Raw genomic sequence first — 26,557 nt, forward strand, 5'->3', positions numbered from 1 at the left:
TTTCTTTTCATTTTCTATTGCAAACACGAGTCTGCACAAATGAAAAAAAGTTGTTCAGACTCACAGTGCATTCACATAGCTAAAGTAGGTTCACTTTGCCTTTCATTTTTCACACATCTTTGGAACTACAGTCAAATTTGCCAAATGACAGTGAGGCTGAAGTGTGATGAGCTTTCTGAGTTAGAGCTTCGGTCTTCTTATATTTACTCTGAGGTGTCTTTGTCATATTGGGTGCAATATCAAAAGAGGTGGGTAGAAAAACGAGCAAGGTGGTTGCGTCAGAGACACAATGCACCACCATAAAAAGAAAACAATCTGACATTTGTTTGTGCTTTCTCCCTTATGTTACATGTTTCCTGCTCTTTGCAACAGGACTGTAAATAAATAGGGATGTTGTTGAAAATAGGCCATAAAAGCATGCTTATATTAGAAATGCATTCCCGCCACTGATTTATTTTGCTTTGAAATGATGGACTAAGCCACTCAGGCAAGCAGTGTGTTGATGCTATTGATTTTGATGCTGTTATCGACAGAATAGCAGAAACTCATTTGGCTATATTTAAGTCTTTCCAGGTTGTTTTCTTAACATTTGTAATTTTTTTCTTCAGCTTTATGTCATATTTTTTTGTTCAATTATTTGAGATTGAAGCCTTATCCCATGGATTCTTTTGATCTCCTAGGTGGGGGCAAAGGGGGCATTCTTTTCTGTGGTGAGTCGGTGAGGTAAAACCGCAGCATCGGGCAGCATGTTGGCACCTGCATGAACCCAACAGAGGAGCCTCATTTCTTGGTGAGTTGGACACCTGTTCTTTCAAATTCATCAAACTACAAAATCCATAGAGATGCTGTTTTACTCAGACAAGGTTTTCCATATTGAACTTAGCATTTGTGGTAGCTAATTTAGTTATGACTTAATCTCATTAGTTCTTGAGAAAAGAGCTTAATTGCAAAATAAGCAGACACATTTTTCTCTTCACTGTAAGCTTCTAATATGAGAAAAGCGGATTTCAGATTAAATATGAACAGCATTTTCATTGAAAAACCACAGAGCTTGAGAGCTTTTTTTCTTACATTTTATTATTTTGTTGTTTTTGAATGAAGTTGTAGCTTTTACATTTTGTGAATGGTATAAAAAGAACATCATTTTAATTTTGTAATGACATTAAAAAGTTGTGTGTCATATATTGGTTAGTGTCAAGTTTTAAGGAGCGAATAATTATTAAAGGTAGGCCTAATAGAAAAGCCTTGTTGACTACCACACTTAATGTTTGCACTTTGTCCTTAATAAATAAAGATATAAACATAAACAAATTAAAAATGACAGCCACTCAATGTTGGCCACTTTTGTACAAACTTGAAAAATATAATCATAGATTGAATCCTTTAACTTTCATATTCTGCCTATTACTGAAGGATGACTGTGAACTCATAATTGGTCGGAATTCAAAGACAAAACATACTCAATATTGATACGGAAAACTTTATCACATATTACAAACTATATTAATCAAGGTTTTAGTGCATCATCTGTACCTAACATATGTTCATAGCATTTTAGCTTGCACCTTTAAGAGAGCACCACCATGAGCAATAATGTGTTTCCAAATCCAAAACATTTTTTTTTTTTAAATAAATGTAATTTTTCTTTTTGTGTCCATTAACACTCCTCCGCTTTGCAAAATATTAAGCATTTACATGTGAAGCCTCCGAGGAAGGAGAAAGTAGTACATTTGTAATAAAGCAACACAAGAAAAAAAAACAAGAACAAACCAGACAAACAACAGACAGAAACTCTAATGAGAGCTCAGGCGGAGGCTTGGACAGTGTACTGCAGATAGAGTAGAGAGAATATCAGGACAAGCTAATACAGGGACAGAAGACACGCTCACTGTCAGTGTGGCTTAATGTCCATCTTTGAGTAAATAATTACCAAAAAATACTTTCCAAATTATTGTTGTCGGCATTATTAAAATCACTCACATCTCTGTCATTTTGTTTAACTGTCAGATGAATACACTAGATAGTTAAAATTGTAGACAAGGAATTAGATTTAGGCATTAAAAACATTACGAAATGCAAAGTTTATAAATAGGTACTGGCTCCTATACATCATTCTAAACAGACACAATGTGATCATGGGAAAGATTCAGAGAAATGTTTCCCAGATGTAACGAAGGTCTGAAATACTAAAACCTGTTCTCAGAAGAGAAAATCCCTGCCCTGGGCCTGTGCGATGATGTAGCTGAGAAAATACATTCAGTGGGGTATAAATATTGCACGGTGAGTACATGGAGGGCTTTATGCCGATGAATTATTACAAAGTCCAGTGGCTCTATGCCAGCCTCAGAGTATATCTCGCTCAGCTTCGCCCTGCAATAAGCTGTGGCTGGGGAATTGTGGTTATAGGCACGCCACAAATAACTACCAACGATACAAGGAATCCATCACGCTCATCCCACATGTTGTGTGCTTACACTTGATGGCCTCAACACCCGCCGGTTAGCAAAAGACACACACACACACACACACACACACACACACACACACACACACACACACACACACACACACACTGAATTGCCTGTGAGGCCTGACTCAGGGTAAGGCTCTCCAAAGATGTGTACTACAGTATATATAATCTAGAAACCATTAAGCTACAATATTTTATAAATTATATTTTTTCACAATGTGTTTTCTGTGTGTCGACGTGCTGTCGGGAGGCAGGACTGAGAGGGAAAATGTTTACCCGAAAATTCACCTCCAGGATACTTTGATAGATAGTTCATCCCCCAACAGAGTAAACCGTGCCAACTCCTCGTGCTCGCTTTTAGAAGAGCAAATCTGGATGAATGATGATGTGTCTATTCGCTCAACATCAGTAGAACAAGGTTGTGACATTCGTTCTGCTAAATCACGTTTCATTTGCATTACATAATCATGTAACTCGGTGGAGCGTGAAGTCAATGGTTAATACATCTGATTGTACCAACACAATGAGAATAAAAGGAGATCAAAAATAAGCATCTAAATGGGAAAGGACTTTTGCCCGGCGCACTGCATTGTCGAACCAAAGAAATGTCGGGCAGGTTGGGTCTTTTGGTGATTAGCAAAAAAGCATAATCCCCAGACTGCTGACATATTTCTTTGGAAAACCGTGTGTCTGAAAAATGGATCAAATCTGTTTTATGTCAGATAGCAGAGCATTTTCCCCACGGTGAATCTTTACTAAGCCACAAACACACAGGATTAGAGATTGAAGTACTGGCCATAGTAAATCAGGAAAATACAAAAAAGGACAATATTAAATGATTAGTAACAACTTTTGATAACCTCCAAATGACTTCTTTAAATAAAGTAGCTACATACTTCTACACCATTTTTTCCTGGTCCAAATTTATAACCTTCCCTAATTTGTCGTAATAAAAGTGCTAATTCTCTGACATTACATTGCTATTGTGATTATTAGGAGACACACATATACAAGTCTTTTTATTTCCTCTGCAAAGGAGGAATGACTTTGCATCAGAGCCGAGCTGCCGTGTGTTTAATGAAATGCCCGGATTTATCTCAAGGCACTATGGATGAGGTATTTAAGTCTGGTGCATATTTCCTGACCATTAACCGCACACTGGCTGCTTATTAGTCGCGTGACAGGTAATGACATTTTTCTTTTTTTTTTTCTTTTAAAATGCATTGTAAGAAGTCACTTTCAAGCACACAAATACAAGCACATGTGCATGCAGAAAAATAAACACAAAAACACTAATGGAAATAGCATTGCTTATATACATGATTAATTACATTGTTCCTCAATCCATATCACTGAGCAAACATATATGGTACATGTCCACATGGCAAAAGCAAGTGTTATGATCCATTTATAATTAAAACCTCAGCATACTTAATCCGATTACACTCCCCACAAGAAGTGAAAGAGAAATGTTAATTCACTAAATATTAAATATCTCCTTTGGTGTCAAACTTTTAGAGGAATGCTATTTTAGTCGTTTAAACTGTTGATGTCAACTGTCGATATCCTGGCTTCAAATTTAATTGCCAGATTTCTACTTTCGTCTATATTTTTCAGACAAATTGTGGTGTCATGCCAACCTTTATCCAGTGTGATACAACCACAAGATGGTGCTGTGCATCATCATTTGCCCTTAACGTGACTCCATCTGAAGCTGGGCTATTTACCTCCCATCTTTAAAGTGATTGGCCTCCATGTGCTTCGATTTGCTATAGCCTCAGATTTAAATGCACACATTAAATGAATATTGATTCTTCATCAATGGTTTCCTGTTTATCTTTACACCAAACCAAATATAACTTTAAAAAGATAACTTAATTATGATTTTTCAAAAGAAAACAAATACCGGTTACAGTAATTTAGCTTACTTGACGTTATTTAAGAATACATAAGAATATGTCTCTTTAGTTGCAAATTCAACTTATTATAGATTTCACAATACTGTGAATTTGAATCTTTTCTCAATGATTAGGTGAATTTCTACTGAAAAATATCCTCATTTTAACTGTAAAGGTCTCCATCAGAGGGACACAACTTGTCTTTTAAAGAATAAACTGAGAAAGGAGAAATATATAACACACATTAAATTAGCTTTTGAGAGAATTGCTTTACATCCGTGAAGCTTTAGATATGTGCATAAAGCTGGCGTAATTAGAGGAAATCACAATAATTAAAGGGAAATACATCTATGCATATACTGTATGCAAGAGGAGTCATGATAATCAAACAGTATGTATTGAAATTATAGTAAAATCCAGTAGATGGCAGTCTGTCAATACAAAATATTTCCACACACACATCCTCCTCACACCAACAGTAGGTGTGCCTCTCGTCATCAGGAGAGGTCCCTTACCGGCAACATCGACGCTGCGCAGTATGACGGCCGAGCACAAAGTGACAGCGCAAATGAACTTTTATTGCTGCTGTAATGAAGTACACAAACTAATTGGATGTGGAATAAAAAAAGAGCATGTGGATTAATGCCCGCACGAGAACGTCACTGCTCTCTCTCACACACACACACACACACACACACACACACACACACACACACACACACACACACACACACACACACACACACACACACACACACACACACACACACACACACACACACACACCTCTGCAGTGCTTTTCCCTTCCTTCATTTTCTCCCTTTATATCTCCCGCACTCCATCTCTCACACTTGCACAAAGCTGGATGGCGTCACCACCCACCACTCGCGTGCGCACACACACACACACACCTCGTCGCCATCTGTCTGTGCAGCGGCCCATGTCTCTGGCACTGGGAGCAGTTGGGAGCAAGAAAGTGAAAGAGAAAGTGTCTCTTGGCTCTCTAGTCCCACTCCCTCTCCTCTTTCTCCTGCTGTGCTGTTGTCTATCAAATGGTCTCACTACATCACACTGTCCGCCGACGGGCCTTCCCTACCAACGCCTACACTTGATGCCATTTGGAGAAAAATCTAATTATCCCTTGCTGGAACCTTATGTGCTAAAGAGATGGTGGATGTGTGCTCTGTATTTTCACTGATTTCACTTCACCGTTATGAGAGCTCATTTCAGCTTAGTTCATTAACTACGGGATACACATTTCCTCGCAAATGTTAAAGCCCACAACTCAACTAGAGGAAAAATAAACATGCTTGATTAGCTTACGTATTAGGCATTTCAGATTAATACTGCAGATGGCAGAATTACTCTCAACATTTCAGAAGCAGAAATATAAAGAAACTGGGAGGGTTAGAGTTTATTCATGTGCCCTGTAACGGAGTGATCGCATGAAGAATCTGGATGTTGCTTTATGGATATTAATACTTCACCTGAAGTTGTAAGACAGCTGCATGCATTTTTGTGCTTCATGATTGTATTCAGCAGCATGAATTTATTGTATGCGCAAAAATCTAATACTTACTCTATGAACCCAGGAATCACAGTATCTGCAGACAACATAGTGAGTAAAATCCACAAGAATATAGGTGATTATCTGTCATCAAGATTGCCTTCTCTTTTCAGTAAATTGTCATAACTATGCAGCTTTACAAAGAGCTTTGTAGGCAGCTTAAGTAATTTGAACAAAAATGCATTCCCTCTCTCTCAGTCTCTTCCATTTAGACAGCAAGCGAGAGTGCCTTCATAACGGTGCTATATTTAACTGGAGCGATAAGAAATGGCAGCTATCAGCAGGCGGTTTGGAAGCCGCATATAACAGTTATTGTGTGTATATATATAAAATTGATTTATGTGGCCTAGCACTTAGCAGGTGCAATATGTGGATGAATATGGGCTAATATAATATTATGGAATGAGCGAGAGGGTTAAGGGAAGGGCCAGGTGCTGCCTCAAGGTGAAAAAAGTATGATCAAAGTCCAAAGACATAAGACTTATCATTTCTCCAAGAAACACACTATGTTTTAATAGTTAAAGCAATGTGATAGTGTCTAGATATTGCATATGCAGAGGGAATAGGTATAGTTTCATACAATTTGATTGACGTTGCATATTATTTATAATCTTTAACTACATATGTGTTATTTTAAAATAAACTCATATTTGAAATATATGACAAGCGTAAGGGACTGTATTCAAATTATCGGGATTGGGAGGGGGATGAACCTCATGTCTTAGTTAAAAAAGCAAGACCCTTCTGAGAGTTATTAATAATTAATAATTTCTTTGCACTTCTAACACCCTCCCCCCAATGCGTCAAAAAATGACAATAATATTGAATTGGTTCAACTCGTTTCATAATTAATTAAAAGAGACAAAATGCAAAGCGTTTAAGATGGTGTACTGTACATAGAATTTAAACCATCATTTCTTAATGGAACAATACTTTTCACAGCCTCCACTGTACATCCAAATTGCAATTATCAATTTAGGAAAAACATAAAAGGTGAATATTTAAATCACTCTATTTTTTAATAAAAAAAAAAACAGTTGTTACTGCTTTGAACTGCTGAACTTAAATTGTATTAATTGCCTAACTTATTAGGGCACATATAACTTCTTTTGAAGGTGGGAGGGACTGTTGGTGGATAAATTGTTTAATCACTTATATCCATAAAGCTCTGATGTTTTAAAAACTGATATATTGGCCTTTCAGGTTGATTATGATGGGCAAACAGAGACAGGATTGCTGTCCTCAGCATGTGGCGCACACACTGAAGCTACCATAATTTAGAACAATCTAATCCTCTTTTTTTTTTAACAAAACATCTTGCAAGGGAAGTACGAAATTAAAAATAAATATGAGGTGAGAAAACAAATGACCATCCCAACTCTCCCCCCAAAAATTCAGATCACCCCTTCATTATTTCGTTATTTATAGTACTTATATTATGAATTAATATAATTATAATCATATTATTAATAACTCTCAGAAGGGCCTTGCTTTAAAAAAACTGACTTACGGTCCACCCCTCCCCTCATCCCTTCATAATTTCATACAGTCCCTGATCAAAAAACAGTTTTCAACAGTTTTATTTGCAGTGTTGTAAACATATCATAGATCTTAAAAGCTACGTTTCTGTTATGAACATGGGTCTCTCCCACCCATTAAATGCAGTAGGGAGAAATAGGCTTGGCGGTAGCAAACCGCCTCATGTTTACCCCTTGGCGCGGAGCTGGTGCCATGTCCAGACTTGTAAATCAGGCCCATTGAGGTAGCATAATGCTGATGATTATGACAGCCAGTCGCATGGGAGTGATAGAGGGATGCTGAGTTATGGGCTTGGGGACGATGCCCAGAACTGAAGAGTCTCACAAATGGAAAAGCACTTTCACCAAAACACAAGTCCCCGGATGGGGACTAATGCTGCAGTTGGCGGCAGTGCCACCCAAATGACTGCACATTAACTGCTCAAAACCCACAGAATAGTGAAGTATGTTTGTTTTTTTATTACACAGTTCTGTCGCCTAACTCTATTACGGCTAGATAATATTTCAAAAAACACACAGACTGAATAAAAAAGCAAGAGACAGTCAAAGTATTTTGAAAGTGTTTTGTGTTGCACTGCCATGCAATAAATCACTTAACTAGATGACTTCAGGATGGGAAATGCATTTCTATTCACTGTATGGCTAAATAATGTACTGTCTGCATTCTGCTTTATTCTTTCTACTCCCCTTTGCGGATGAACGATCATTCATTCACATTGATCGTCAGCCATGATAATATAATCAGGCGTAAAGCCTGACAAGGCTGGCCGCTCCGATAGATCAGAGCTGCTGACAGCAGAGCTATGCACAGGTCATAAACCCTCACCTTCCCTGTTTGACCCCACATCAATTTGGCTCTTTCCAATATGAATGCAAATAACAATGCATTTTTGGTGACATGTTTATGGTTATCTCTGTATCTCCACTCGCTCCGCCTGCTGCCCCTAAATGTGCTGATGTTACCGAGCTAATGGGATTGAAAAAGGTAACCTATTTCTCACTAGTGGTCAGCTCGCCTTCACCCTCCCCTCCAACACCTCCCCAAAACATAAACAAAGCGTCCGCACATGCCCTTGCTCACACGCGCACACATGTGCGCACACACACACACACACACACACACACACACACACACACACACACACACACACACACACCCCTACATGTCCTCCACCCTAGTCACTTGTGTATGCATTGAGCTGATAAGTACTGCGGTTCATTTTCCCCATGGCAAAGCACAGTAAAAAACTGGGGAGTAATAATTGCTTTGGGGGGGGCGAGACGAGGATGGCTAAATATGCTTGATTGCCTCCTAAGCTTTGGTGCTGTGTAATGAAATATGGCTGCTGCAGACAGGAGCTCCCGTGCGATAGCTTTCTTGTCACTTTCTCACTTGCTTTTTTTTCCTTTGCTTATTTTCTCACCCCTTCGCTCTTCTGTTCTGGCATTTTCGTCTTTGCTCACCCGTTGCCTTTGTTACAGAATGGAGTCCATCAAAGCATTTGTTGCCATTGAACACTTATCTTAGCTATAATGTAATAATTACGGAGGCCAATACAGCGTAATTGAGTATTCCACACCACATCAAAACGGCAAGCACCCTAGTATTCCTCTGTTCTACAATTTAATTTGTGGATTCATTAGCATGAACGGGGTGTATAGAGAGACACCAGATAACAAGGAACTTAGCAAACACACACTGCTGATGAAGTCAGGTAGAAGGGGCTAGGAACCCGTCATATCCTCACCTGGGTAATTATGTTTCCATGTCATTTGCACGTTCGGACCCTAAAACTGTAAATAAATGATTCTGTTTCCACTAATGTCCATGAGGACTTTTGAATGCAACCAAATATCCAGTTTGCTTATTTGCTTTCAATTTCACTTTTCACATAAAAATCAGCCAACTACATTCACACAGAAAATTGACTGTAAATCAACATGAATGAGAAGTTTTGGGCAGATAGACTACTATAATCATGACATGCATAATCATCATTGCTAATCATCTCATTAGACTGCCATAAAGCCCTACAATAATGTTTAAAAAGATAATGAGTCAAATTAAAGCTCACCCACTGCAGCAAAATGTTTATTCCCAACTCATTTTGTTGTAACCACCCAAAGCACATTTCCCCTGTTGGTTAAATAAGTAGCTAATCATTTACAAGAATATTAGACCACAGGCTTGTATGGGCACAGCTGCATCTGCTAATGCATTTAGCAAGAAAATAGCCTGAGAAAATCTTCCCAGCACATTAAATGCAAGACTTTTTTCCCCCTCTTTCGCTTCCAGAATAACTCACAAGCCTAATTTGTTGTGCTACTTAAAGGAAAATGTAATTACACTTGTTTTCATTATAATTCACAAAGCCAATCGATAACTGTGGTTAAGTCATTCTCTACTGCACATGCAATCTTCTGTTCCTTCAACTGAAATTTGGTTGCGAAACAAGTACCCTCTATGTCTTTACTATATATTCTGTATATTCCGTAATGGTGCTGAGTAATTAACTAATTAAATGAACAATGACAATAAGAGTTTTTATGGCAAATACTTTATGGTAGCTTTATTGGTGCTTTATTTTTATGAAGCGCTCCTTGCTGTTCGTAATAAATGTACAGAAAATGCCGCTCTGTACACCACATACATGTAGACAGGCTGATTAAGCTATTCATCCCTATCCTGTTCCTCTCTGTCTTTCTCATTTGTGCAGTTCTCTTTCCTGAGACGTCAACCACAGGATGAGGCCTGCCGCAGGTAAGAGACTGAAAAGAATAGCTGATGAGTTTGGGACAAACATGTTCTGACCTCTATTTTGCATCATTTCCCATTTGCTTAAAATCCATGCAACACATCAAGGACGCCCACATGCTGCGTTTCCTTATTTTTGGGGGAATTTATGATTCCAGCTGATCATGTGTCCAAATATCCATCTTTCTTTAAAAGAGGACTTTTATATGTTGAGAGTGAGCACAGGACAGGACAGAGACTATGTCAAGTGATATCAAATCAAGTGCTAAGCTGAATTTCGACTCCCGCTCAATCCCTCCCATCTCCTGACCTGCAGGGCGGGGAGGGAAACAGACTATATCTGGCAACCTAAACCATTTTAAAGTGACTGAGAGAGTGAAGGAGACTGACTGGCATTGATGGGACCAGGACTGTGTGATGCTGTGCTGCACTGCGCCCGGGCCTCACAAGCCTGATTGATAGAGTGTGATGAGACTGTCACTGAGCAAGGAGAGCAGCAGAGAGATAGGCTAGATGGAGGGAGGGAAGTGGGCTGACCAGGGTAGAGAGATAGAGAGAAATAAATTTGAGAACATGTGAAGGATGAAGCAGGGGAATGAAGTGGCTGGATGGAATGTGTTTCGGACACATGCAGGATGGGGAGGTGGAGGGTAGAGGGGTCAGCAGGACAGGTGAGTCTGGAAGGCTTAAGGCTCATATGCAGGTTACGTTTTGGCAGAGACAGATTTAGTTGACATGATATATTGAGAAAACAACATCAACCTCAAATAGGGCCAAAAGTGTGATGTCTTTAAAATAAAAACTCTGAAGCACTCAAATCATTAATTATTTTATGATCTGTCTCTGACAGTTCCATCTTTGCCCCTATACAATGGAGATGAACAGAATTTTCATTTTGGTAATTTAGACTAAAAAGCACACATTGATTCTGATTTTTTTAAATGCCATATTTCAATTCTGGGAGCACTAAAAACATTCAATTCACTTCTGTTGTGTTGATGAACTATAAATAACGCAAAAGGCATTCAATGTATACGCAACCGGCAACCAATATGCAACCAATGTCTACGCAAGAAATACTTTGGTTTTGTTTTTTTAATGGAAGTATAACTTGAGGCAGAGGCGATTCTAGGTTCAGACCTTTAGGGGGGCTCAGCCCCTAATGAGAATGTGACACGGCGCCTTGCAAAAGTGTTAACCTGCCCCCTGACAAATCAGTTATTTCATTAGCTGATAATCTCTGAGCTAGCTACTGAACAACAATGTCAGCTAACGATTTTTGACACTATTAACACTATGATGGAACTAAACCTGAAACTTTATAAGTCACAGTAATAACGACCAATTGGACACAATGTTCCAACATTCAGCAATTTTAGTTGCTTACGTTTCAATTTGGGTTCTAATCTGCGCCATGAAATGATCAACTTCTTTTCTGGGGACTACCAACGTTAAACTTCACATCCACACTCCTGATCTCCCTCTGACAGATTAGACAGAGACTCAGCCAAAGGCGGGAGTCTGGCACAACCACTTCCGATTGGCCAAAACTACGTTTCTGTTAACCCTTTCATTGACTGGGTTACAGGTGCGTAGCATCGGGGACAGCGACACAGGATATTAAACCTGTTTCAAGCCCTTTGAACCTGTAATTGTTTGTCTTCTGTCACTAACAGAAATGTTCGCAAACTCTAACTTGAAGCACTAAAATTGATTTAAAAAACTAAAACAAATTGTTTGGCTTGAGCCCCCCTAAAAAGGGTCTAAAATCGCCAACGACTTGAGGCATGAAAGCCACAGGTGCTTTTGTTTTCCTAAACCAGTTTCAAAGTCCTGCACCTTGTACATCCACCACGACCACCTCCCTACGTCTTGCATGCAGTGCACAAATACAGCACCCATTGGAAATAAACGCTATCATAAACCAGACAACTATTGCATTTCCTGCCAATTTGGCAAAACAAATTAGAAGTAGTATATAAACTTCATTGCAAAAACACAAAGTTGGTATATGAAATATCTAATGTTGTAAATAAAGCAAAAATTGGCAACGTCATACTTTTAAGAACATGTTGAACATTTAATTTTGTCACCTGATTAATAAATCTAAAAAAAAATGCATAGTCCATATTGGAATGGAAATGAGCCAAGTTTTTTAGCTACAACTCTTCTGATCTTCAGAACTACATATTTCCTATAACTGTATGTCTTCCATACGAATGCCATAAATAGTTTACTGGCTTGTTTATCACTCTATCAGCACCTGCTTTCAACACAATATTAGATATTGTGGACACATGGCATCTTGGCAGTGAATGGAATACAGGCTGAGCTAAAGCCCTGTTCTGGGAATTCCACAGTTAGTGATTTCAGACTCAATAAAGGCACCATGTTTTACTTTTATCCTTGCCTGAGGAAAGAAAGCTGACTCACCAGAACGCCAAAGTTATTATTAGTGCCTCATATGTGTGGAGAAAAGCTATGCGTCTGTGCATGTGAGTGTGTGAAAGACAGACAGAGAGAGAGAGAGAGAGAGAGAGAGGCTGAGCTCCAGCAGCAGTGGTAAGTGCATGGAGCAGCATGAGGAGCTCTTATCTGCTGCCTGCCAAGCCCTGACCAGGGCCCTGACTGCTGCCCTCCCTCCCTCTGTTCCTCTCTCGCAGGGCTTCCCACTAGTGTGCTAAAGGCAAGGCAGCCAGGTGAAATGAGCAATTCCCATTCAGGGACAGGAGCACCACGCAGACTCACCCTGTGAAATGGCTGCTCACTTTGGCAGATCAATGCACTCCCTTTCCCTCGTGCACTGCCACTGAGTGATAGCCAGAAAGAAAATAAGGGGGAAAATGAGTATGGGTAGAGAGAAGGGACGGGCGTGTTTGTACCATGTTTGTTTGTGTACTGTATATGTGTGAGTGTGTAGAGGGGGGTAGGGTGTTAGCAGGGCATTTAATGATATTTGCCATGGCTGCTCTGAGTGAGTGCTGTTGAAGGAAAATGGGAAATGCTTTGCATATACTTAGACGACATGCAATATTGCGGTTGCTTCGATGGGAAGGAAAAGTGGCATTCCTAGTCCCACCGGATATGAGAAAACTCAGCCACCGAACTGGAAATTTTGCAGATATGAATGAGATTAGTGACTATCATTAAAATGCTTAGTTGTGCCAAGATGGATTCCATATCTCTACAGTGATGAAACTCATATGTTATTTGACATTAATGGCATAGGCACAGTTTGGGCATATACAGTAGTTTCAAGGGTAAACATGTAACATAATATGATATGTGCATAGTCTAGACTCCGTTTCTACCAGGTTTATCATACAGACTCAACCTGTGGATTTCCTTCTTTAGTGTGCATGTTTTTGCATACCATTCATTTGTTCTTAATAACATCATTTATGACACAAAATGTAAAAAAATAGGCTGGTGTATGCCTATTCAATGATGTCAAAGCATGACAGCAGCATAAATATTATTTACTATACATTATAATACTCCCATATGTATACAATATACATTTAAAAACTATGAGTCATTTGTAAAAATGAATGATATTATTACTTAAAAATTGACATTATAGTCTATGTTGCAGAAGACCTATAAGTATGCCCCTTCTAGTTTTTGAATTGGAATATTATAGAGGTGCAAGCTGTCCAATTGTCTGCTCTCAGACATCAAAATCATCACCATAGAAATTTCACACACTCTGACCACCCGGAATCATGTTTGGCTACGGATGATCAATGCACTTCGCTGATTGGTTATTGGTTACATCATTGATAAATGCCAAGTAATTCATGGTCAAATCTATTATTTAAATCTCAAAACTCACCCATGAATCTACCATAGGTATAATTAACACATTATATTTTGCTCATCCAAACAAATGCATCAGGTGTGGTTATTGTACTCTATATGTTTTAACCTTAATAGAATGTATACTATGCTTAAGCCTTGCAGCAGGTTAGCCTTGAAAACAATATATCTCCACACCACCAATACTATTGACCAAGTCTGATAATCTATGGTTAATAATCCGTACCAGAAAATCAAATTGCATTATCCAGATATGAGATGTCTCTTCTAAATGGGAAACAAATGAAATTAGGCTGAAAACCAATGTGTAGAGCAAGAGAATACGTGTTCCAATTACTGTTATTACACTTCCAATATGAAAACCATTTACTACTAAATATAAACACAGTCGGTTTTGGGCCACTTAAAATTAAAATCTGTATTTCTTGTACAAAGACTGCACAGGTCTGGAGTTCTACTTTTTTAGAAGTGGCTATTTAGCAATCTTATTAGAAATCTAATTGCTACTTAGCAATCTTTCCTTTTTGTTGAAAATTCGTTCATATTAGTCTCATTTGCAATTTACAGCACTCTAAGGTTCTAAACATAGAACATATATATATATATATACATATATACATACACATACACATATATACATACATACATATATATACATACATATATATATATATACACACATATATATATATGTATATATATATATATATATATATACACACACACACACACACATACACATATATATATATATATATATATATATATGTGTATGTGTGTGTGTGTGTGTGTGTGTATATATATATGTATGTATGTATGTGTGTGTGTATATATATATATATATATATACACACACACACACACACATACACATATATATATATATATATATATATATATATATATATATATATATAAAGTATTTATTTAGCCATTCGCTCTGTTCTAAAAGGTAATCTATCATCATTTCCTTCCCATTTCAAAACCCCTGAAGTCTCTCAACATCAATAAAAGCAGAGTTGAAAATATAGTCAGACCTATGCAGACATGACAGTAATAAAGTGCACTTGATTACATGGTTGAAAGTAAGGACAAGGAGACAGAAGAGCACAGGATAAGAAAATAGAAAAGCCTCTCAGCCTTGATCGCTCGGAGCATCTTGAAGTTAGAAAGTCCCGTTTGTGTGCAGTCTTGGCAGAGGCAGCTTCAAGAGGTTGCATCTTGGTCATCAGCTGTCAAGGCAGTAATGAACAGTGTTTACTAGTAATACCATGCGCTGCCACATTTCAGGTTGTGAAATGTCAAAGTATCCATTTTCCCCAAACAAGTCTGAAGCAACACTGTCAAGGCTTTGGCTGTAAACAATAGGAAAAGAGAGGCAAGACAGCAACAAGGAGCTTTCTCCGTTTCACCTATGATGGTCAGAGTAAATGGGAAAGAGTGGTAGAATGTCAAGCCTAGAAAAATAGAGATGCTTGCGGAGGGCAGAAATAGTGGATTCCAAGTGGATTCCATTTGGCAGACACATAATGATAGCTGTTAAACAAAACTGAGGGAAGGAAAGCAGGAGAGGCTGAGAGAGAGGCACAAAGACACAAGGAGACACACAGGCAGAGAGACACCTGCTGTTGCATCACCTGCTGTAATAATAGTGTTGACATTCAAATAGAAAGCTCTGACAATAGAAGCTGGCTGAGGCAGCACCCAGTATGCAAATAAAAAGAACACATCAGGAAATATTAGCTAGCGTCAGGACTTTTCATAGCACACAATGAAAACCACTTGACCCTTTGGCATCACACAAGTGCTTATGTATTGTGTGTGTGTGTGTGTGTGTGTGTGTGTGTGTGTGTGTGTGTGTGTGTGTGTGTGTGTGTGCGCGTGTGTGCGTGCATCCGTGCAGACAAGCACAGTTGACACATTAAATGAGCTGATTTGCCACATGTCTATTCATTTCATACTGACTGGGCATATAAGGCTATACATAGAACTATACTGTATATAACACAGTTTGCTGTGTTAGTCTATGCAATTAGCTAAACCTGAGCTGTAGTGTACAGGGTTTGTTTTCCTTGATTGACATTCCATTTCCACTCACACCTCCACCCCTTCATTCTCACTGTCATGCTATCTTGAATACCCAAGTTAACCATAATTCAAAACAGAATGGATCATTAGTTGGCAAATTCATTCCTCACTCTCTCTTTCGTGCACCCCACATGGCCCCAAAGGGCCTATCAATCAAAATCACATTCAGCTGATACCACATTCACCATTGCACATATTTCATTCCCTTTTAAGTGCTCAGCAGTCTTTTGCATCAATGTACATCTATGGCGATTGGAGCAGAAACTTTTCGTGTTTGAACTCAGTGGGATTTGAAGGACTGCAGACATTAGCAAAGCCTAGCTGATACACAGGTCAATAGCTATTATAGTAAAAGCAATAGTCAATATGGTGCTCTCACATTACCAGCTCCAGCTGAGGTTGCTTTCAAAAGATGTGACCCTTTCTACAGCACTTTGATTACGAGTCTGATGTTTTAACAGCACTGCAATTGTTTGTCTCGTCAGCGTCGCTCTCTCTCTTGTATTATGTAAGGAAAAAATAAAAAAGAGTGGAACATCGAGAGAAGAGCTTCACTTCTCCACTATACACAGAAAAAACGGTTTGCCATTAATGTTCTTTGGAAAGGCCTGTGCAGCTTGAAGCTTAGGCTTGCCAAATCACTACTACTGTTTAAATCACTCCCAAAAACCCACCTTTATTGACTTGCCTTTATGTAATCAATCATCTTTAACCAATTGGTCTTGACTTCTTTCTTAATGCAGCACTCTCGATCAACAAGCATGTTCAGCAACAGCCATAATTTGGGATTGTCAGAACACATTTAATTTACTTTTCCTCTCTATACTGTGCCTTTAATCAGTTTATTGCACTTAATTAAATAATGTTCCCTTAAATAACTGTTCTTCCCTATTGAGCAGTTTAAAAGCAGCATAATCTTTTATATAGCATAATCAGAAAATGTACATTTTAATTGTGAAATGTTAGCACTCATATTTCACACAGCACTCGCTCATGCCACATTTAAATGAAATTCCATGACATCCTCACTGTGATCAATGCACAATTCACTTAACATCGCCATGTTGGTTTACATCTGTATCACTAAAAGGCAGCAGATATTCAGCCCAGTCTCCCAGCAATTGTATGTTCTATTGAATGTGCCACTGGAGGAAATACTTTGTTGTTTATATAGTGAGGCAACAAGTATGGTTAGCCTGGTGCCCTTATTTTTTATACCAGAGAAAAACAATTCAAATTGGCTTTCAATCAAACTGTTTCACAATCTTTAGTTTTAGTTGCTTAACTGTGACCATACCTATATTTTTTTTAATGATGTCTATAAGGCAAAGAATGTTGTCATTGAATCCCAGGTTTAGCAGATATGTCCAATGTCCAGAGTTCTGTCTGGCGATACAGTTAGTACATTCAATTTGTCATAAAAAAAGGAGCTGCAAGTATTGCCATTGTGCTTGTCATTTGTTAAATCTGAGTCGTAAATGCAGGGAAATTATTAAAAAGAACAATACTGTAGAATATGGATGTATTTAAAAAAGGAAAAAAAGGAAATGCTCCTATTTATACAAGAGAGTAGAAGAGTGCAGACAAGCTTGAGCGACTTTAAAGTTTTCTATGGGAAATGAGATTTGGAATATGACAGAGCTCCTAATATCCTAACGCACAGCTTCCCAGCATGTATGCTAATGCCCTGTCTTGACCACTAATACACAACAGGAAAAGTGGGCTAAATAAAATGAAGGAGGAAGCTGTGAAATATAATCCTGAATGCGTATAACCACTATAGCATCAGCCGTCTTGGATCTGTACTTCTTCATTCGGATGTTCTCATTTGTATCCACACCTGTGTCATTCACAGCCTTACGTCTTAACCTAATTTCATGGTCTACGGGTTTGGATGGATGGCTGTGCTGCAACTTGTACACTGAAGGGAGGAGAGAGAGTGCCATGAGTGTGTGTGCCTCTATGTGAGTGTGCACTCACACAATATCACTATTATGGAAGAGAGACAACGAGAGAGAGAGAGAGAGAGAGAGAGAGAGAGAGACTGACAGACAGACAGTGTGCTGCTACAATAGCATAGAGAATTGTAGTCACTGCCATATATTAACCTTATAACCTTGAACGTTTCTGTTAACACAATATATATTAAGCTCCTCTGGATAGCTGACACTGAATTGGGGTTTTACAGACTTTCACTGAGCGTGACTGATTGATCAGAGGTGAACCCATTTTTTGGTAATGTGCTTCAATTACAGTAAAAGTTTGCTAAAAACACGCAAGTTAAAACGAGATGATATATTGCAGAATTTGGTAACAGCAAATGTTACTGCCATTCGTGATGTGAATGTTACATGAACTATGCACGATTGCAGGGAAAACAAGACAACTAAAAGCAAATAACATGGTTGACATTGTATATAATACACCAAATAACACACAGAAATCACAGACAAATACGGATGGAAGAGACGTGTGATTAGATCACTGATATATCTCGACGAAGTGTGAGTAATTCCTATTAATACTACTACAAATTGTGCAAAGAGCTTAGTACTGCATAATGCCCCAAAACCTTTTTTGTCAAAGTAATTGCTTAGTATATTCTTAAGCAAAGTGTCAGCAATGCCCTTTCAGTTTTCCAGAATATCTACTGATGTAATGGCTTATTTAGCCAAACCAGGCATGACACCAATTATACTGGAGGGAAATCGATTCCAACAAAGCACTCTGCATGGACAAACAATAAAATGATCAAAGTGACTGGATGTTTTCCTTGCGACAAGCAACAAAATGAATGTGTACTTTAAACTTAGGTTTTTCTTTTTTTTTTGTTATTTACTTTTCATTCGGTTTTCTTTTAGAGAACACAGATAAGCAAAAGTAATGCATATGTGCTAACCAGGGGCCTGTTTCACAAAACCAAAATAAAGGATTAAGCCGGGATTTCCCCGTTATCCTGGATGAATTTAGCCTTGACTTGGTTTCACGAAAACTGAGGCACATAAATCACCATGGAGAGTTATTCTGTGCAGCTAGCCTGCTCCCGACCAGGCTAACAGCCAGGATTTATTTAATCCTGGAGCCTTTTCTGATCACCCAGCAGTGGTTTTACCCTATTGTTATCAGCCTGGATTCAAATACAACAGGTGCATATTGCTGTTCATTTAAGTACTGTTATTATTTAAAGTTGTGACCATTACTTCTTTTTTTTTAATTGTTCATGTGACAGTCATTGTTACTGTTATATTTCTGTATGAAGACTGCTGTTCATATTGTTGTTAGAAGTTTGATGAATATATTATGACAGTTGTTGAGATAAGTAGAAAAGGCTGATACAATTTCAAATGTGTTTTAAATGAAGTCTGTTACTAATGGCAACACATACAATGCTGTACATTTCTATAGTTGACCAATGCACCTTGAATTACTTTAGTTGATTATTTTTTTTTAAATTCTTTAACAATAAGGATCATGTTTGTTCTGCTTCCATGTGCATTGTATTTGGCATTCTTAGCACACAATGTGTGTTGTCCAGTAAACTGGGACTATAATTTGGGAGGACTGTACAATTTAAAGAACATATCCTAATTGTACAATCCTCCCAAATTATAGTCTTAGTTCACTGAACCAGTAACTATCTAGTGATGTAGGCTACTGTACATTCATGTAACAACTAACAGGGAGAGGACACCCCAATGGGTTTTGACCTTATATTTTGCTGGAGGGGGAAATAACTGATGAATATACTCTGTTCCATTCATGTCTATGTCCATATATACAAGGGAGTAAGGCATATAATATGTAGAGAAGGAAACTCGTCCTCTATAAAAAATAAAAGAAACGCGAGAAAAAGCGTGGCACATAGTAGGCTAGCGGACAGACTGAATGAGGGTCTAAAAATATACATTTATGAACTACTGCTCTTAACTGAAACCATTCAATGAATCACTTGTCATTTGCAAAAACGAACAGTTGTACATTTTGCATTAAAAGCGAGCAGTGGAAGTTAATATGACTTAGGAAATTTATATTTTAGCCCATGAGAGAGAGGGAGGAACAGAGTGAAAGATATATTTACGCATCATATTCTAGCGTTGTAGAAAATTGATCTTCATGGTAAATTTCCTGAGTAACATTATCTTCTGCTTACTTTTAAGGCAAAGAGTACAACTGTTAATTTGTGCAAATGATTAGTAGCCTAATCCTTGAATGGAATGATGATGACGGTTTCAATTCAGAGCAGTGGTCAGTTAATGTATATATTTAGGCTACTTACGCGGTCGGTCCGTGATCGTCTGCTACGCTTTCTCTCTCAGTTTCAATACAGCGGCTGTTTCTTTTATTTTTATACAAATAGTGTTTCACGTCATCATACTTCCACAAGAAGCTGCTGCTCACTCTGTATAAAGTATGTACAATGCGCATTCTCCATTTTGGCATCAGTAACTCTGTGATCGACCTTGCGGTCTTTTGAGGAAAGCCGTGGACGCGCATCTATCTGAATTACTTCAGCCTGGCTCGACCTAGTCGCTCCTCCTCAGCCTGGCTTGGCCTTCGTGAAACGCACCAAGCCAGGATGCACAGATTAGACTAGGTCAAGCCTCGCTTTATCAGTTATCGTGGATTTATATATTCTGCTTTTGTGAAACAGGCCCCAGATCCGAAACACACACACACACACTTAAAAAATAAAAAGTTAAAAACTAAAATAAACAAGTGGTTGCTCCATTTTTTAAATGAACAAAATCTACATATACATACATATGCATGCACCCACCACCCACACACACACACATTCATATCAACACATAATGATTCCGCACTTGGAGGAATTTAAACTTCTGAAATTCTTCTCTTCTCTCTCTGAAGATATTAAGAGTATTATACTAGCGTGACATAAATATGATATACAAAGACAGACAGAAAAATAAGCAAGAAAAAAGCAACAAAGAAGATGCAACTACAACAGCTTCAACAATTGTCTTGCAACGACACAAGGACGATTAAAGGCCTTCACTTTGCTAATCTTTTTTTTTTTTTTCACTGAAATCCACAGAGTTCTACCAAAGACACAATTCAAGATAATTGCTTTTCTTTTATTAATTGATAAAGTTGGTTGCCATTTTATTTCAAGAAACTGTGGCTTAAAATGCAGATGTATGTCCATTGTCTAGGCTTAGTGTTATGTTCATCAATTCTTTATTGTTCTTTACTTTAAATGCTCTTTCAAGACAATTCTATGAGGAATTTAATTTTAGAATAAAACAACACTGTTTACCCTCATCTTACAAATAACTTTTTCATTTTATTTTTCTAAATAAAGACATTTTTGTTTACACTTAAGTTGATTATTTGTATGCTAGGTTGGGCAGCAATGTCCCTAAACAGTGATTTTGTCCATTTTAATTCATGTACACATTCTGTACACTATGTACACAGAGAGAATACACAGCTTTATATTAATTAAACAGTAACTTTGTCTGGCACAGTAAAAGACCACCACCGCTGTATTTATTATGTCCTACCTCTGAGGCATTTCATTTTCTATGTTGTCATTATACATGGCCATTTTAGTTCAGAAGACGGAAAAAGCAGTGAGGCACACAGTTTGCACTAAGCTTATATTAATTACTGTAGTATCTCACTTGTTCTCGGATGGCACAGTCCTCACTAAAAAGGTACAGTACTGTGAAAGATATTAAAATCATAATGAATATGCTAATTATCCTCTTTCATATTAGGAATCGTACAATGGTTTTATATTCTTAAGACAATAGCACCATTTTATGTAAGCTATAATAAGTGCATGTAATTACTGATATTAAAATAATGTGTGTGTGTCATGATCCAGCAGTACATTGTGCTGAACTAAACTACAGATCTGCAGTGTTATTGTAATCAGTAAATCATAACTTATCCCATAAAAGACCATATATGACGTGTTAGTGACGGTTCTTCCGTTAATTTGTAGGCTGTCTGCTACCTGGTGCTACATGTTGTCAATCTTCATTCATGTTTCCAGACGCTAGTCTGTCGAAGATAGGTCCCGCATATGTCAGACCCACACAGACCATTTCCTTGAGTCTGCTGTGACTGTCAGGCTCCATGGACCATGAAAAGCCGTCTATGTGATGCCCGAAATGACCTCATCGTAGAATGGCACAGACTCCCACACTGGTGTAGATACAACTATCCCTTCAAGAGACACTAAGAGAGCTCACTGACACTTTTTAGGCAGTTCTCTGCCAACAAATACAGTGGGAACTATGTTACATTATGTTACATTACAGGCAGAAACATAAATCCATTTTACAGTATGTGGGTAGAAATTGAGATGAGCATGAATTATCAGGTTAATGGTGTCCAGGACATTCAGTAGGTTAACTCATAGATTTTGCAATGAAGGAGGATGTGTTTTTGGCATTATGGCACCCACAAAATACGGAATAACAAAAGACATGAATCTGTGTTGAATTTTTGGAATATGGCCTATGCTGTTAGCACTCAGTCTCATGTCTCCAGTCTTAACAAGAGGTGTCTGAAGCAAGAGTGGGGAAGAACCCCAACTCTCTCTGGTACAATTATAGAAGTGCACTGCAGTCACTTAGCCTGCTAATACACGGTGTGATATTAATTACTGTTTGTAAACAATGCACTTTGCAGAGATTATTGCATGCACTCGGCGTCCTCCATTTGTGTTTGGTAATTCTCACAAGTGATTAAGTGGTGAAGCTAGGACAGCTGTTCAAGATGAGTTCATTGCTTAATTAATTGCACTTGAGATAATTATTCAATCATTACTTTGATTAATTTTCTGCATCCCAGATAATGCATCAAACGTCTGTTTGATGTCAATAGTTTTGAAAGTGTGAGAAGAACAAGGCTAACCATTTTTGGGAGGTTGATTCAGGACGGCATTCTGCTTTGTGGAGAAAATAATGTCAGCTGGCCGTGATAGGAATTCATCGTTGTGGCTGCATTGTTGATATGAACAATGCTAATGCCCAGTTGACAGGCATACCAATAAGGTTGTTCTAACACCCAACACCTGTAAGGGCTGCATGTTTTCCTTATGTTTCAAACACATCAACAACACCCTGTCACTGCTCACTTCAACGTTTAAAGTCGATTTAGTCCGCATTATGTTTGAAACATGCTTATTCTTCACCCCCTCCGATATGCAGGGTAGTGGCAACATCCAACTGAAGGAAAGCTAGGCAAATCGTTTGTGAGAGATCTTGTCAAACAGATTAATTCCCACCCTGGGCCTCGGGGTTCTGGGCCGTTTTTCTGTCATGCTGCTTTGCCAGGCTCCCTCTTGATAATACCCCAAAGATAAAATTAATTGTGCGGGGAGATGTGGGATGGGGAGTATCTAAAAGGACCTTGAGCAACACATGAAGCTCTCTTTTTCTCTCCGCTCCTCTGAATGTGAAAACACAGAAACAATCAAACCGTCAGAAGCATGACACATTGCACCAACGATCACTAACTTTGTTAGGAAGTTTCTGGAAGTGTGAAGTGCTGAGAGAGATGTGAAGGGACAGAATCAACCCTCATGAAATATCCTTGTCTAAGAATGTCTATGCTCAAATTACCATCAAAGTGGAATCCCTCGCTTCATCAGCAGTTTACAAAGGGGGTTGCCACACAAAAATTTGTCTACAACTGTCTAGTTGTACATTTGCAACTACCGGAACACTTTCTTCTCTTCTTTGACACTGACAATTAGAGTTCAAATGAACTAAAGATGTGACAGATGTATCAAATTCTGCATTGAAATCAGTCCAGTGAGGAATCTCAATACAACAAGAATAAGAATCTACAGCCATGCTAGTGGCTCTGTGAGGCTGTACTTAGGCACAGTGGTGCTTTGAGCTCAATGTTAGTGTCATCATGCTGACATTCTCACAGTTATGATGGGAACGTCATTAGTTTTGTAGGTATTTGGTCATAAACTAAAGTACTGGACATTGCAATTTTGATCTAATGGTGGCACTACATAAAACATCAGGGGATCACCAAAGTAATTAGAATTCATCCTGAGGGTGACATGAATGTCTGCACCAAATCCCATGACAATAAACCCAACAGTTGTAGAGACATTTTACTAAAAACTTAAATGTCAACATCATGGTGGTGCTCGAGGAGAAGACAGGGGATAACCAAAGTCATTAGGATTCATCCTGCCAGCCAGGGAAATGAATACATGTGCAAGACTTCATTGCAATCCTTTCAATAGTTGTTAAGATATTTCATCCATACTTCTAGCATGGCTAAACACCATTCCTCCTGGAAATACTGCCCATTTAGCTTCACTATACAGTATAGCAGTCAAGTGCAGTCACACTCTAAGTAAAGCAGACCTTTCCCACAACCTCCTGTCACCACAAACAGCTCAGAACATTAGCTAACAAGTGCTAATCCCTGCTGAGACTGTGTGCAACCACACAATGTCTCAGTCTTTCATCACCGTTGGCCTTCAAAAGCCACCAAAAGACCAATCTAACCAAGACATATTCCATAGAGAGCAAAGCAGAATAGCAGGTAGATTGTGGCAGCTTTTTTTTTTTCAATAGCCCCTTGGCACTTGAGTGGCCCCTGTCACCTCCACTGGCAGATGGTGCAAATGAGCCTTTATGTGCTGCTGCTAGACACTGTGGACAGGCAGCCAATGTGCAGTCACACAAGATCCATGTTCGTGGGGGTAGAAGACTGCAACAAAAGTGTTGCTTTTAGTACTATCATGGTCAAATCACATCAGTTACTACTTTAGAGGTGGATAACGTTTGTATTACTAGTCAAGCTTAAATCGGGTTTTTGTCGGCTGTCTTTTTTGCTGGGACAAATGCAGACTAGAGTTACTTGGTTGGCTATGGTATTATTTTTTTGTTAGCACAGACATTGGCGCTGTCAAAATTCATAGGGCTGTATGAATAAGAGATGAGATCATTGAATTGTTTGTTGGTAGAGAATGCACATTTGTTTCTTTGTGTGACGTTTCTCAGTGTAGTCTAAGAATGTTCTGTGCTTACAGCAAAACGGTCCTTGTAAAGAGTATTATGTTTGGCAGTTTCCCTGGATATCGGTTTGGATTTCATTTTAGTTAAGCGTTTCACACACATACTCGTGCTAATACACAATGGTGCCCAACCCCACATAAACACTCACAGTCCCTGGGCAGGCTACAGCCAACAGTTGTGAGCTCAAGTAGTCACCACTGTCAAAGTGTGACATCATAAACCGGGCTTGCAGTGTCCCTGTGGTGTCTTCCTTTGGAGCCAGAGATATCCTTAGGGCCCTATGATTTCCGTGATGCGGAAAACAAGCATGAGTTTGTGGAAGATTATGTCGCAATGTTTGCTGAAGCTTACATACCGCTTGAGAAAATGAAGAGGATACGTCCGTTTCTTGTTAGACATTGCAAGCAGGGAGGCGAACTCCCAGAAAATGCTAGCAGCCTCAGGTAGACCCACCTACCGCGGGTCTTTGACCAGCACATGCAAAAAGTGCTGCAAGAGATCCGTGAAAAGAAAATCTTCTTTGTTGTCGACGAAACCTCTGACAACCGAGATCGGCGTGTCCTCAACATTGTTATAGGTGAGCATCCAATTAGCTTGATTCACATGAAATAAAACAATAAAACATTGAGGCCATTCAGCAAAGGACACTGGGTAATAACAAATTCAACACTGGTTGCTATGGACTCGTCACTAGGCTTCCTCAGTCATTGTATATTTTAGCATAGGTAAAGCTGCCGAAACTGAACATTATCCAAAACTCCATTTCTCAGACAAGCGTCAATTTGGAAGCTTGCATGCTACCACTCTTCTTCTCAAATGCCTTGACAAGGCTGTCGTTTGCACAATTTCACAAATAATCACCAGGACCGAAAGGATATTTGAGTCGGGTATGGCTGCAGCCTGGAGACCTCCCGTCTCTGGTGCTGTCCTCGAGCTTCGACTTTTCAAAATAAAAGCTCGCGTCTGGTCCGCTATGTTTTCGTACGGTGTTTTGGATGTTTGTGAACTAAACAGCACGGCAATCATGCTAATGAATAAAATTATTTTTTCAGCATATGTCTTAGTTACAACACGATGGAGCTAGCAAAGCAGTTTTGTGTTTATATGTGCGAGCGGGATTTATTCAGTTTGGCAAATCCCACGGTCTCTAAAGCTACAGCTCAAATTGTCTGGCTGACTAAACAGGGAGGGACCCATCTGCTAGACTAAAAATAATTGGATGACCCTCCCATCAACTAAGAATAAAAAGACATGACCCTCCCCTATTTTCCTCCGGAGGTCCATTCCATAAATACCGACATAGGTGTTGTTGGAATAAAAAAGCTGAATTGGGAGTTTGTGTCACTGAGTTTTTAAAAGGTCAATAGAAGTGACAAGAAAACAAGCAAATCCGAAAAAT

At 38.7% G+C, this 26,557-nt stretch overlaps 1 long non-coding RNA gene across 1 annotated transcript in view; it reads left to right on the forward strand.

The window, feature by feature from the left end:
- Positions 1 to 26,557, forward strand: part of LOC144534089 (uncharacterized) — a 34,002-nt gene that overhangs the window by 2,945 nt on the left and 4,500 nt on the right. Inside the window, exons 2-3 of the long non-coding RNA XR_013503508.1 lie at positions 681 to 790; positions 10,191 to 10,234. This is a non-coding gene — a long non-coding RNA (uncharacterized LOC144534089). The remainder of the gene's footprint in view (positions 1 to 680; positions 791 to 10,190; positions 10,235 to 26,557) is intronic.

The sequence above is a fragment of the Sander vitreus genome, chromosome 19 (genome assembly GCF_031162955.1).
Source record: "Sander vitreus isolate 19-12246 chromosome 19, sanVit1, whole genome shotgun sequence".
Taxonomy (NCBI): Eukaryota; Metazoa; Chordata; class Actinopteri; order Perciformes; family Percidae; genus Sander; species Sander vitreus.